Consider the following 15,612-nt stretch of genomic DNA (forward strand, 5'->3'; position numbering starts at 1 on the left):
CTCAGGCTAATCATCAACTCTTGCCTGAGAATAACTCCAAATCAATTCAAGATCATCTGTATTATTTTGCAGTCAGATCAATATTATTAATAAACCATCAAGAGGATATATATCTATAAATATGTATATATATATACATATATATATATACATACATATATATCCTCAAAGAAACAGGGGGTTAGGACTGTTTTCAGTTGGAAGTTCTAACAGCCTTCTGAATCTCTCCAGGGTGAAGTGCTGTCCAGCTGCTGAACAGAGACCAGTCTCTTGAATATTATCCCTACATTTTTTGTGTCTGAGCCAGGATGGGTTTTAGAACCTTGTTTTAGAAAATGGGATACACTCTAGCAAGGATAATCTTTATTGCTGTCAGTGGCTCCTTATTACTTTGCATTATTTGGGCCGGGGCATACAAACTCTGGGTGATCATCATACCCCAGTATTTACTCAGCATAGTCATCTTTATATGATAAGTATAAGTGGATGACTATAAGCATTGCAGAAATAATTTATGGGCACTAAAGAAATTGTTTTGACACCTCTATGGCATGACTGATGATACCAACAAGATAACTGATGCTTTAAAACAACAGATCAAAGAGTTAGTAGAAATTAATAAGAAGATAAGAGAGGGACAGACTCTATATGCCCACACTATAATGCAACTAGAGATCATTGAGGGACAACAAATTGAAACAACTACTACTAAGAAAGATAGTCAAGTAAATGATGAAGGGGCTAGTATTCCTCTTAACCTCAGAACACTATTAAGATCATCCCCCATCCCTTTCTTTCCTGCAACTGCAATGACTAGTGTTTCCCTTTGCCTCAGAATTGAGGCTGTAGTCTCTACTCTCCCATGAGTGACTGTAATGAGCAAAAGGGGCTAAGGATGGTAGTTGGGTTAGCTCAAGGAGAAGTCCTAAGCACAGCTAAATATGAGAATGAGGTTTGTTCCCACACGAGCTGGCCTATGCCTCTTTCAAGACTGAGAATTCTCTTGCCAACCACAAACCTTAGAAACCAGTCTAGGCAATCAGTTGGGTATAAGTAACCAGGAAATAGAATGTTGGTTCCTGAAACCTTTGGTTATAATGAAGGGTTAGCACTAGCTTGAAAGTGGCTATAATCATTTGAGATGTTATCAGGATCTGACTACACTAATTTAGATACTATCATCCAAGGTAAATTATTGCCTTTAAAGATTACTATAGGCTTTGAGATCAAACTGGATTTATTTGGTAAACTGAAAGGGTAGGTATATGGGAGAAGGAGAGTGGGTGATAGAAATCCTGAATCATCTTGCCTAAGTATTAAAATCTAATAAATATTTAAACTCTAGTTGTTCCCTAAGGTACAGAGTTCAGAAAGACCTTGGGGGTCTCTTCCCAACTGTGTTGCTGTTTGTTGCTGAGCCCAAAGCTAACAAGCCCCTGTGTAAGATGCTGTTGTAATTCTTATAGTTTGCCGTATAATGTTTTTTGGAGATAAAGCTTATTGGCTATGCCAATAAAGGTAATTGATATGGCTAGCAATAAAGGTTGACCCTGCCTTCCTGCCTGCCTGCCTAATCAAACTTCCCACTTCCCGGGCCCAGTTTGTCATCTCCTACCTCCCTAACCCAAGGAGAAAAGAGAAAGAATGAACCCTCAGGGGTTCATGGACCTCAAATTATACCCTATCCCTAACTGTTACCTTGGTACATGCCCAGGGATGCTTTGCCAAGTTCTGAGTTCCAAAGTGGCAAACTTCTTTTTTGTAGCTACAGAAAATGGCTGTCCATTTCTGTATATCACTTGACCCCATACCTGCAGTCTTGATCAGAGTTCTTGGTACCCTATAGCGATAAGTTCTATTCTCCTTTTGAACCAGGGACCATGCCCCAAACTGTGTGTGGGCAATGAAATAGTATCTCAAACCCAACACCAGAAAACATCCCCTCTTTCCAACAAATTGTCTCACCCTGCCACCAGCTATGAGCTGAGAACACCCAAATCTACTTCTGCCAACTCAGCCACTTCTAAAGCCAGCTGTTAGCACCATGTCTTGGCTTGTGTTATGTGGTTAGCTTTCTAAAGCCAATAAGTAATGTCATTTAGAAAAAAAAATGGATCCCATGACAATGATGATGATGATGATTAATAAGAGTAATGAAGAAATTCATGGAAGATGTTTATAATATGCTTGCTAAATTAACTAAAACTTGTAGGGATGTAGCATTTATCCAAAAAAGTCATGATATTGCAGAACCATGTTGGCATGGTACTGAAGCATGCCAGAGGGGGCAGCTTCCTTCCCCCTCTCCATGTGCACCTGAGGACATTTCTTAGATTACCTGCCACTCTGTCCAGGAGCCCAATGAGAGTGCTTCCTCCTCCCCTGTCTGGAGTAATGCAGAGATTTCACATGTGACATGAGGTTTACTGTTTGGACATTTGTCTCAAAAAGGTTCACCATCACTGGTACAGAATGCTCAGATTAATCAAAGTTGAAATTTAATAGTCACTCCTCTAATCTAAAGTTCAGAATAGGTTGATATGAGATATTTCACAACTAGGTATTATGTTAGGATGGTGTTTGAATACATAATGATGATGGAAGAAAATTTGAAAATGTTAGTGAAATGTATGCTCAATAGAAATTAACAGTGACATAGAAACCTCAAAATCATTATTATCAGAGTTCTTTTGGGGGGAAAGACACAATGTCAAGAAACAGAGAGTTAGTTTCTGAATTGGAGATGTTTAACTTCAGAGAAACAAGGGACAATCATGGTATATGAAGAATAGCTATTAAATTGAAAAAGAGATTATTAGCTTTGTAGTTGGGTCCTTTTAGAGGGAAGAGTAGTGGCAAATGTGTAGAAGTTGCAGCTAATTTAGGCTAGATATAATGAAAAAACTCTTAATAAATAAAACTGTCTAATCATAGAAAGGACTGAATTAGGATATACTCTTTCCTTGAAACTCTTCAAGGGATTCTGAGAAGATGGCAGCTTAGACACAGCAAAAGTCCAGACCTCTGAAAACAACTCCCACACCTATTAAAAACGAAGTGCTTAAAGGGGACAGAAAAGCAAATCTAACAATAGGACAGAGCTGGAAGACTCCACTACTGGAGTCAACTTAAAAGGTATGCCCAAAACTAAAAGCCTGAATTCCTGAATTCTTAAACTCTCCATTCAAGGAAAAGGACCCCACCTACTGTGTGGAGTCTCCAGTGTTCAATGGAATCTCTGGGTGGGTAAGGGTGCTAGTCTGGAGGGAGTGTCTTGCTGGCACAGTTGTGCCAGGCTCAGGGCATTGAACACAGATGGTAGAGAAGCAGCAGAGGAGAAGCACAGAGAGAGCAGCCTATTCACAGCCAAAACACTCCATCTCAGTTTCCCCAATCCCTCTGGAAAGTTTTGGCCACAGGGCACATCCACCTCCCAGGATCAACTCAGCCCAGGCTTAATCTTATCAATAGGGCAGATAAGAAACCTCCAGAAGCCAGGAAAGCTCCATCCTCAATACCCCTTCCCCACTGACTCTTCCTTTCTGAGGAAGCTCCAAGGGGACCACTAGAGAATACCCTGATAATAGGGTGGGAAGCCCACCTCCCACTAACATTCACACCTTCAATACAGCTTCACCCTCTGCTGCCAGATAAGAAAGATCTGACCTCAGGGCTCATTAATACCATCAGCTTAAACTAAGTCAATCATCAGAGCAGGGAAGAAGCCCCTTCAGGACAGAATAACCCAAACCCACAGACCCAGAAAATAATCAGAGAAACAAGACTACAGTCAATTACAGGGGGGAAAGAAGGGAAATGAAGAAAAGGTCTCTCTGTTGGAGAGTTTATAGAAGAGAATAATTCATTACGCATGGGTTGGACTAGATAACCACTGAGCTTTTGGATTCCATGATTCTGTGAATCTTTTGCCTAGGTGGCCAGGGGAAGTTTATATTAAAAAATGAAATGAATTGGTATGTTAGGGTGAGAGAACCAGGAAACGTATTTGGAGGTCACATTTGAACATTTTCTAACTATGGTCACCAGCCCTGTGATTCAGCTTTCTTAAAGTACCCTATATCTGCCACAAGGGCTGCTGAGAAAGGCAGTTTTCCAATATTTAAAAAGGAGCATGAGGGGGCAGCTGGGTAGCTCAGTGGATTGAGAGTCAAGCCTAGAGATAGGAGGTCCTAGGTTCAAATCTGACCTCAGATACTTCCCAGCTGTGTGACCTTGGGCAAGTCACTTGACCCCCATTGCCTACCCTTACCACTCTTCCACCAAGGAACTAATACACAGAAGTTAAGGGTTTAAAAATATAAAAACAAAACAAAACAAACAAAAAAAAAAGGAGCCTCTACATTCAAAACTGGCTTCAAACACTTCCTAGCTAGGCAATCCTGGGCAAGTCATAACCCCATTACCTAGGCATTACTAGTCTTATGCCTTTGAAAAAATACACAATATTCATTCTAAGATGGAAGTTAAGGGTTTTTAAAAAAGAGGTAAAGAATCTAGAAATCAACTGGCATGAAGAGCCTCAGGAATTAGGACCTAAATAGCACAATCAGGACCTAGAAGTTTCAGTGAATAATAGCCATGATGTGGAGCCCCTAGAAATGTGACCTCTTTTTCCCTAGACAAGGTCCCCTTGAACAAGAATGCAAAGTGCACACTGCAGAAAGGAGAACACCTGGCAAAATAAGCAAGAGGCCATTGGTTTCAGTTTTAGATGAATCCAGAAAGTGTGAGTATGGCTCAGAAGACAATTCTAAGTTACCAGAAAAAAAGTTAGAATCCTGTTCAAAAAGCAATCTTGACTATAATCTCAGGACTCTTAAAGTTCTATAACTGAGTATCTTTCATCTGAATACTTTTTTGGCTTCCTCGCAACTTTTGAAGACACCACCTTTGGTTCTCTTAACTAATAAGTCTTTGTTCTTTAGCCATTTTAGCTTCCTAGAATTCTGTGGGGAAAATGATCCTTTCCTCCCTTGCTTATACTCAATACAATATCCCAGGTCTGTTCTCAGGTCTCCTAGCAACTAAACCAGACTGCCTGACTAAGTACCAGCCTTATTCTCTATATACTTAATCCCTCTTGATTCAGAATATCGATTGGAAACTACATGGCCTTCCACCAGACTCTCTAATATTACAAATATAACATAAATACAAAATCAATATGTTATGATCCCCAGGTTAACCTTTGTTGTAATCATCAATGTAATGTAATAATACAAAGAGTTCCATTTAGGTATTTATATTACTTTCTCTTTTTTAATTCATCTCTAATATTCTGGAGTCATTTTATTAGTTCAGTCTAACAGACCATTAACATAATTATAAAGCTATTGAAATAGAATATTATATGGCTAGTCAAAATTTTGTAATCTTGACAACAAATCATTGGTGGTCTATATTCTAGAAATGCCCTTTAGTTTATTATTAGTTCTAAAATAGATGTAATTTCTCATTCTTTTCTGCCTTTGTCTATTTGCCTCAATTAAAGGATTAATTCTTCATTTTTTCCCCACTTAATATCAATTTCTTCTAGCTTTCTATATATTCCAACAACCACACTATGTGCTTCCTTTGACTTTGCTGTCTTCTTTTCATTCCCAAAAGACTAGCATCAGACTACCTGTGGGGAAGAGATAATATTCTTGGACTTTACAAGCACATGAAAATTACTCAGCCTTGCATTTCCTAGCAGGTATCCACCCTCAGTCAATATTTTCCCACAGTGACAGTTCACAGCAAGGCAACAAGGTCTTGTTTAAACTACCAAATGATGAGCCTCCTGAACACCACTGTAATCAGAATCTATTTAATGAATTACCTGCTATTCCTTTTTGACAACTTGGTTAACTACATAATTAATATTCAATAATCTTTATATTATTCAAGTATAAAATTTATCACAGTGTTCAAACTGAAACAATTTATTTTAAAAATGAAATTAGAGAAATAATCATAGCATTAGCCACTGAGATATATAGTTGTCTGAAGGCAGTAATTTTAATATTTTTCAAAGCAATAATACTTCAGTTAAATAAAAATGCAATTATTGTTTTGCCTGACCTTTCAGACTAGTGGTTAATGCAGACTTTTTTTGATAATAAATTAAAAAATGAACTTTGTAATGGAATCATTTCACAACAAATCATAGACAACTTGTGTTTTGTCTGCAATAATAGCTGTTACACATAGCTAACCTATCTTTTCCTCCATGGAATGGGGGAAAATGCCATTTCATGCCCCATTAATTATTTGTAGAGAAATGGAAGACTTTGCTTCTGCTAATGATAAGCAGACACAGGGGGAAAATACAAGCAAAGTTCTACATGTAATCCAGAAACCCTTAGTATGTTTTAAGTTGTAAAAATGAGGTCAAAATTGATTATTCATCTCATTGGATGGAAAAATAAATTGGAAAGAGGTAGGATGACCTTCATAAAGTTCACATAAGTAGCTTTTTTTAAATGAAGAGTAAATTTCTGACATACATACTGTATTGCAGTGCTTTGGGGTATAGCATGAGTAAATTTCCTCTGATATATAGTTGAATAGAGCAGAGAATTAGGATGAGGAAATGATCCAATTGTATTATATTTCAGTTCTGTGTTACCACCCTTCCCCTGTCTCCAGGTGAATTAATTGAATTAACTTAAGATTCATGCAAACTAATGCTCAAGAAGATTTGAGGGAGTTTAAAAAGACAATGCAAATAAAAAAAATGAAGCTCCAATCAAACTAGTCTTTTAAAGCAGAAGTAGATGTAAATAAGTACCCAAGAAAATTTGATTCCAATTGAGCAATAGATTCAGGTGTTTTGGTTTTTTTTCTTTCTAGAAGTAAAAGTGCACAAAAGAAAAATTTTGGTTACATGGCTTTTTTCTGTGTTATTTTTAACAAAATGACATGCAAATCAATCTGCAGGTCCATTCCCCCACACTGAATTAAAAACAAGGAAAATTTTATCACATTGTTTAAATGGCACTGGCACAGTACATGATAATTTCAACTCCAATTTTAGAGAAGACAGAGAAATGATGAACAATTCTTTTTTATTATTATTTATATTTTTTATCAACCCTTTTTAAAGGTAGAGCACTTTCTAACAAATTGCAATTCAGTGAAGTCATTTCTGTAAGAGGCTGAGATAATACAGCCCAGGTATTTTGCTTTCTGATGATTTAGCGTAATTCAAGGATGGAACTTTAAAAAAGTTAGAAGACTTAAGAGTTAAGATGTCTCAAATATCAGCTCTAAAATGAGCTTTTGGCATGTGTTGGACTGCAGTGAGTACATGACAGAATCCTCTAACAAGATCCTGTAGTGCTGATATTCTATCTTTATTTAAGTGAGAACCATATGCTCCTGAAAGTAGATGTCAAGGTGGGAAATGACTCTTCTCTTCAAGAAGATTGTGCACCATATAGTCTTTTCTTCTCATCTGGACACAAGGCCAACCCATTTTGGCAGAGATGTGCTGTCCATACCTGGAGACAAAATCAATATTTTTTCTCATAAAAGAACTTTGTATCTCCTCAAGCACTTTTACAAGTGGTTGGCTTAGACCTCCAAATAATGTATTTTATATGACATAAAAGAGAAAGCTTAAGCCTAAAAAAGAGGAGGACTCATCCTCTTCCCAAATGAACCTCAGAATGGCTACTTTTGAATATCAATTTTTGCAAACTGATATGCTGTATTAAAATGTGAAATATAAAAAACACAACTCTAAAAACTGTCTAGTCTTTTTGGATGATATTATTTAGTATGGAACATTTAAATGTTGATGTGACAAATATGATTTTCCTACTTTTTGTATAATTATCCTTAATGATTTTTTCAGGATATGAAAAGTCCACTTTTAAGGATATAGTCACCAAATATGTAAAAAATAATGCAAATACAATGGTAGTAAATATGCTTTTAAGGACAGTGATTCACACATATTCTAGTAAGCAATAAATAAATATTTGATTTTTTTCCTTTCATTCATTCATTTTTTAAATAGACTGTGCTGTTAGGAGCCAAGACCATAAAATAAAAATAGTAACCCTTCAAGAACGATATGGATTATGAGCCCCGCATGGGCGGAGGCATAGCTGCAAAACGTCCTCCAGAACTTTCCACATAACTGCGTGTTCTTTTTCCACGTCCCTGCTTCGTAACCATTTGTTCCTTTCTCCTTTCATCCCGACCGTCAACCCCCTCACTCTGAACATATATATTCTTGTCCTATACCAGCAATAAACGGGCCATGTTCCATTAGACTTCCTTGTCTTCTTGCGTGCATGGTTCCCCTCCCTCCCCCTATGGTCTCTCAGGTGGCTGTTTCCCGAACACCCCATAGTTGGATCCGGCTGGTTCCGGATGATTGGCGCAAACATTTATTCCGGTTCTTTTGCTTTTTAGAAAAACAGTGCCCTTGGCTCGTACTACATGGCCCAGGTATACACCCACTCACTTGGAACAAAGTGGGAAAAGAGTTAAATAGTCTTTTAAGATCTGGTCAGGAAATTCCAGATGATTACTTTGCTTTCTACGGCTTGATCCGTGACATTCTTAAAGAAGCTGATACTAATAAACAAGTTGTGCATCTCCTGGGCTTGGCTGAGGACGCTATCTTGGAATCTAAAATTAAAACTGAAGAAATGAGCTCAATTGAGGAACAGAGTTCGCCCTTTAAAAAGAATGAGTGCCCCTCGTCTCTTTTAGATGAACCTATCAAAAATCCCTCTCTCGAGGAACCCCTAGCCCCCACAAAAACAAAGCCACACCTTTATCCAGTTCTATATACAGACCCTCCTCAAGAAAGCACACTTAATCCTGCCTACCAAAAAGAATTGGAGGAGGAGGCAGCCCGTTACCATAACAATGGCCCCCTCGGGCAAAATTAACTATTAGGGCACTGGGCCCTTCTTAGAAGAACACCAGGAAAAGCGTATTTTTCTCTAGGACTAAACAGCGAATTTAAAAGTGACCAGAAATTTTCCTCTCTGCCCCCCTTTCTAGAAGCAGCTGGCTACTTTGCCTCAGCTAGAAAAACCAGTTTTGTCATAGTTTTTTTTTTTTCTCTCTTTCTCCCTTGGAAGGAGTCCAATTGGTAATGGCCACAGAAAATGTAAAAAGTTTTAACAATTTTTACTTAGCTAAACCAGTCTTTCCAGTAATGTGGCATACCTGGAATTATTCAGGCAGGTATCAGAATCCCACTTCATAGAAAAATGAAAAAGCAAAAGTGTATTTATTTTAGGATACTTATTGAAGCATGAAGAAAGGTAATTAAGAAACAAAATTCATTATATGTCAGCTAGCTCCTTGTTAAGAATTAACCCTTTTTTGACTCATTCTTTTTCGCAGAATTTTTTAATGGAGATATGAATTATAACAATTGATCTTTTGCTAGGATGAAAAGAAAAAATCTAGCTTATATAATTTATGTTTTATATTTGTCAGAGTGTGTGTGATATGCCTGGGAAATGTGTCTTCGATCAGTCTGTGTGTTATATGTTGTTTGTCCGTGATCACAATGGGAGGGTTACAGGTTGGAAAAAATAAATCTCTCTCTCTTCTTCATTCATTCTGGAGGAATGGAGAAGACAGACAGAAGTGTTAGGGAAATTCAGAAAATAACATTGTAATTTCTGAATGTCTCAAACTCTAAGATAATTTAATTGGTTAAAAGAAATCTTATTCTCTGCTCTTATTAAGGCAAGAGTTAAACAAACTAATCTGTCAAGCATTTCTCCTTCCATTTCTCACTGGCCATGAGAAATGGAACATAGAAATCAAAAGACAGAAAAAGGGACAAATTTGATCCCATCACCAAATTTTATCAACAGGTTAAGTACTGAGACATATATCTAACGAAAATTACAAAAGATTCTAAAAATGCAATCTAAGAAAAATTTATTCAGAGAGAAAGCAATGATTCTTAGTTGTGTACAGAAGTACAGAAGTGTAGCTTAACTTTTTTAGCTAGCAAAATAATAAAAAAAAAACCATCAGTCTTGCTCAGTGCTTAACCAAGAGTGAAAAAGTTTCTTTAAACAACCATGAATTCAACCTAACATTAATTAAACTGATGTTAGTGAAAAATTTAACTTAAAGATTATTAGAACAATACAATTGGCTTACATTTTAAAATTAGATCCCTCTAGATAGAGACTGGTCCATGAGAAAATTATTTGTTGAGAGTGAATCATTCACGCCGCCCCAGTTCAGCAGGAAGTAGCTATGAGAAGCTAAAAATCGTCGCCCATTCTCCCTCAAACTCATGGACCTTTCTCCACCCATTAGAGTATATATTTGCTAAGGAACTGAATAGGTACTGATGGTATTGTGTAAATTCATTGACTACTAGTTAAAAATGGAATTTCTGTTAAATTTAAGAATGCACAAAACTTATATTGAAAAGCTATCTATTAGGATTTGCAGTGTAGGAATGATCAGACTTACCAAAAATGCTTATTGAATTGAATTTAGGGAAAACATATGAACATGTAAAATTGTTACTCTAAGATCTGTACCATCACATTAAGTAATAGGTAAAAATATAATTAACATTAGGGTTTCAAAATTTGGTAATTCAAAAATAATATTTTGTATTAGGAATCTAGTATATTATGAATATAAAAAATTTGGACAGCATTGTAATTTATTAGATATAAAATTATTTTAAAAGCATGTGTAATGTATGAGAAGAAATTCACGATCTAAGGAATAACATGCAATTTGTTTAAAGAAAAAATATTATTATGGGTAAGAACAAACATGCAGAATAGCTTCATGTGAACAGACTCAGAGAGGTACAGTGACCAATCAAGCGTGACTTGCCAGTTTAGCTCTGTAAAGTGAAAAAATGAACAGGAAGCTAATAGCAACTTTATAACATCAATAATGATTGTGCAAAAATTCAGGTTTCCCTAATTCACCACAATTGGAGCATAAATTTAAAATAAAAAGGGAAACTGCAGATACTATAGAGAATAAAAGACAGTTAATACAAAGGAAATATGGTTTGGAAATTTATAAAAAGCAAATAACATATATTGTGACAACTTAAAACTAAGCCGTAAGACAAAAGGGTTCAGCAAAATTGTTATTGATATTAAGGATTGTTTTTTTCTCAATTCCTCTTGATCCCTCCGACAGCCCTCGTTTTGCATTCTCCATTCCCATAGTCAACCACATAGGGCCTAACCCTCGATTTCAGTAGCGTGTACTTTCATAGGGAATGGTTAATATCCTACACTATGTCAAAAATTTGTTGCTCAATCTATTGACCCTATTGGGACTCATTATCCCTTAGCCTATCTCATTCATTACATGGATGATCTCCTCATTGCTGCCCCTTCCCCCTCATTGGCACAGACTATAGCCCAGGCTATCGTTATCGCGCTCTAAGCCCGTGGCTTTAGCATTGCCCCAGACAAAATTCAAACTCAATACCCCTTCACTTTTTTTAGGATTTCGACTTGAACCTGACCGGCTGTTTTCTAATAAAGTCGAGCTTAAACGCTCTTCTCTTAAGACTCTTAATGACTTTCAGAAGCTTCTAGGGGACATTAATTGGCTACGTCCCTACCTGCAACTTTCTAGGTAGACCTCCGTCCTCTGGAGGATATCCTGCAAGGGGATGCTGACCCTTCCTCCCCTCGTTTTTTGACCCCGGCAGGTGAAGTTTCTCTCAAAAAGGTAGAACAGGCTATAGCCACCCAGAATATTGGATACTTCTCCCCAGAATTGTCTTTATACTTTTATTTTTCTCACTGAGTTTTCTCCTACTGGACTTCTATGGCAAGATCCTTCTCCCCTCATTTGGATACATTTCCCCATGCATAATCGGAAGATTCTTGCCTCTTACCCTGATTTGATTACTCCTATAGCTATGATAGGCATTCGCCTTTCCACACGCCATTTCGGCCGTTCCCCTGACCACATAGTATCCCCTTACAGCAGAGAACAGCTCGACTGGCTTAAATCTCAGAATGATAATTGGGCTATACTCATTTCCACATTTCAGGGCATCTTAGACAATCACATGCCCAGTAACAAATTGCTACAGTTTTTTAATTTTACTCCCTTCATACTCACACGCCATACCCGATTTTCCCCCATTTCAGGGGCACCCACAATTTTTGTGGATGGTTCCAAAACTGGCCTTGCTGCCATAGTTATGAATAATCATCCTCGTTCTATCCGAACTCCCTATGAGTCTGCGCAGCTGGTGGAACTTTATGCTGCTTTAACAGTTTTTCATTCTCTGCCTGATACTCCATTCAATCTTTACTCGGATAGCAGGTATGTGGTACAATCCCTACTCCGACTCGAAATTGTTCCTGCGGTTCAGCCAACAACTGCTACCTTTTCTCTTTTTTTCCAACTCCAGCAGGCCATTCGATCACGGTCCTGTCCCTTTTTTGTGGGCCATATACGAGCCCACTCCGGCCTCCCAGGCCCTTTATCTTTTGGGAATGATCTCGCAGATCAACACACTCGTTTAATTGCCTCAGCATCTACATCTACACCTCCTGCCCTCTCGCCTGATCCTGTTTCCCTTGCTACAGAGGCACACAGGCTTCACCACCTTAATTCTCAATCCCTTCGCCTGGCCTACAAAATTTCTAGGGAACAGGCCAGGTCAATTGTGAAAAATTGTAAGAATTGTGTTACTCTCTTGCCTGAACCCCATTTGGGGATTAACCCTCGTGGCCTTCTTCCCGGCCATCTATGGCAAATGGATGTCACTCATGTCCCCTCTTTTGCTAAACTTAAGTATGTTCATGTTTCCATTGATACGTTTAGTGGCTTTCTTTTTGCATCTGCACAATCCGGGGAAGCCACTAAACATGTTATCAAACATATGTTCCTTGCCATGTCGATGATGGGAAAACCCCTCTCCATCAAAACAGACAATGGCCCTGGCTATACCAGCCAAGCTTTTAAACAATTTTGTTCCCAATTAGGCATAAAACATGTTACAGGCATACCTTATAACCCACAAGGGCAAGGTATTGTCGAACGAGCAAACCAAACTCTTAAAAATACACTTTTTAAACTCAAGGCTCAAGAGACTCTTTACCCGTTGAATGGTAATCAGACTCTGCTTCTTGCTCATGCCCTCTTTGTTCTTAATTTTCTTACGCTGGATGCTGAAGGGCGTTCTGCTGCTGATCGCCACTGGCATCCGCATACTTCATCGAATTTGGCCACAGTCCTTTGGCGTGACCCCCTCACTGGTCTCTGGTGCGGTCCTGACCCTGTCCTTACTTGGGGAAAAGGTTCCGCCTGCATTTTTGATAAAACAGCGAATAATGCCCGCTGGATCCCGTCTAGACTGATCAAAACTTTTACCCCTGACACTAATTTTGATAATCCAGGGCTTACCCCTGAGAAATCTTCTCTTTACTCTACAGGAAGATGACCTCTCCTTGGAAATGCCTCCTTTACATCTTCCAGTTATTCCTTGCCTGCCACGGTCGGAGCCCTCACTTCCCTGCCAGACAAACCTGGGAAATTATTAACCCGATCAACCAAAGAATTCTTTCGCGGGTCACTTCACAGAACATGCCTCCTCTCACTTGGTTCCCCGAGCTTTCCATTGACTTTTGTCAGCTAGGAAACCCTTCTTCCTCCTCGCTTCACTACTGTTCACCTGCCACTCCACCTCCGTCCGGGACGAAAATGATACCTACACTCCCCATCTACGGTTGTCCAGGATTTTCCCAACCTGACTTTTGCGGTGGTCTCTCTGAAGGATTCTGTGCCATCTGGGGGTGTGAGACTATCGGTACTGTACAATGGGTCCCAAAAAACCGGGATCTTATCCAAATTACGAGCGGACTTCGACCGCCTTCTTGTATTCTGAATAATCCCCCTAAGATCCCTAATTGTAATCCCCTTAACATCTCATTTACCAACACCGGGAAATTGGATTCCCGATGGACCGATGGTCTCACCTGGGGATTGCGCCTTTATAAGATAGGTCCAGATGATGTTGTTCTTATGACTATCCGCCTCCGAATCAAAACCCTCACAGTTTCGGTTGGCCCTAATATTTTCACTGAGCGACAACCCCCACTCCCCCTTCCGCTAGTACGGTTCCCCTCTGTTACCCACACTCCCCTTGATAACTCTAGACCCTATTTAATTTCTGCCAAGTCTAGGCCTCACCTGATCCCAAACCCAATCCCTTACTTCCCTCTTGCTTCTACTTCTCAGCGTCTCCTTAATCTTATCTTCGGTGCATATAAGGCCCTAAATTTTTCTCAACCTGATAAGACTAGAGACTGTTGGTTATGCCTCCCTGCTGCCCCCCCTTATTATGAAGCTTTTGCTTTAAACCTCGATCCTGATTATTATATCCAGCCCCCTGAACATTGTTTCCATGAACCCCCCAAGCTTACTATTTCTGATTTCTTAGGGTCTGGTCTCTGCCTGGGGAAACCACCCTCTCCTTATGAGTCTTTATGTAATTCCACTCTGCAGAGGCATTTAGGTAGTTTCTGCCTGATTGCACCCAATAACACCTTTTGGGCATGTAACACTGGCCTCACTAAATGTATTATAGGGACCCGTTTCAATTTTTCCTCTGATTTTTGTATCCTTATATCCCTTTGGCCCCGTATTACTTATCATTATGGCCCCTATGCTTTAACAACAATTAACTCCTCTGCCTTACGGTATAAACGAGAAGTTCTTTCTCTCTCTATTATCACCCTTCTAGGCCTCGGAGGAATAGCCGCTGGCATTAGTACCGGAACCGCAGCTCTTGTGGAAACACGTTATCTCCAATCTTTCCATACAGCAGTTGTTGCAGACCTTGAGGATATTGAAAAATCAGTTACAGCCCTAGAAAAATCTCTTACCTCCCTCTCGGAAGTTGTTTTACAGAATAGACGGGGACTTGACCTTTTATTCCTAAAAGAGGGCAGGTTATGTGTTGCACTTAAAGAAGAATGCTGCTTTTATGCAGATCATACTGGTATTGCCCGAGAATCCATGGCAAAATTACGAGAGCGATTAGCTGAGAAAAAGAGGGAGGCCAAGGCACGAGAAGGATGGTTTAACACACTCCTTAAAAACTCCCCTTGGCTATCCACTCTGATTCCTACTATTATTACACCACTTCTCATTCTTATATTAGCTCTTACTTTTGGCCCTTGGGTTTTCCAACGTCTAACCAAATTCATTAGATCAAACGTCAACTCAGCCCTTGATAGGTTTCCTACAGTTCAATGCCATCGTAGTCAGATAACGGACGCGGAACAATCTCACGATACTCGTCTACGTTTTAACAGGGCGGTAACCCAATGACGGGAATAGCACAGGTCCTCGACCCTTGATGGTCGAGTAACTCCCCCTGTGTAGCCTAAGACAGGGGCCGTCGCTGCGAACATCATCTATGGATCAACTGGGAAACATAAGGTGCTTTGAGGAAAATGGTATAAGACTTGGAGGAAACAATGGTCAAAAGGAGTGCACTTAATTATTATGCCCTTCATTTAAAAAATAAAGAAAGGGGGAATTTGTTAGGAGCCAAGACCATAAAATAAAAATAGTAACCCTTCAAGAACGATATGGATTATGAGCCCC

Source organism: Gracilinanus agilis, chromosome 3, assembly GCF_016433145.1.
Source record: "Gracilinanus agilis isolate LMUSP501 chromosome 3, AgileGrace, whole genome shotgun sequence".
NCBI lineage: Eukaryota > Metazoa > Chordata > Mammalia > Didelphimorphia > Didelphidae > Gracilinanus > Gracilinanus agilis.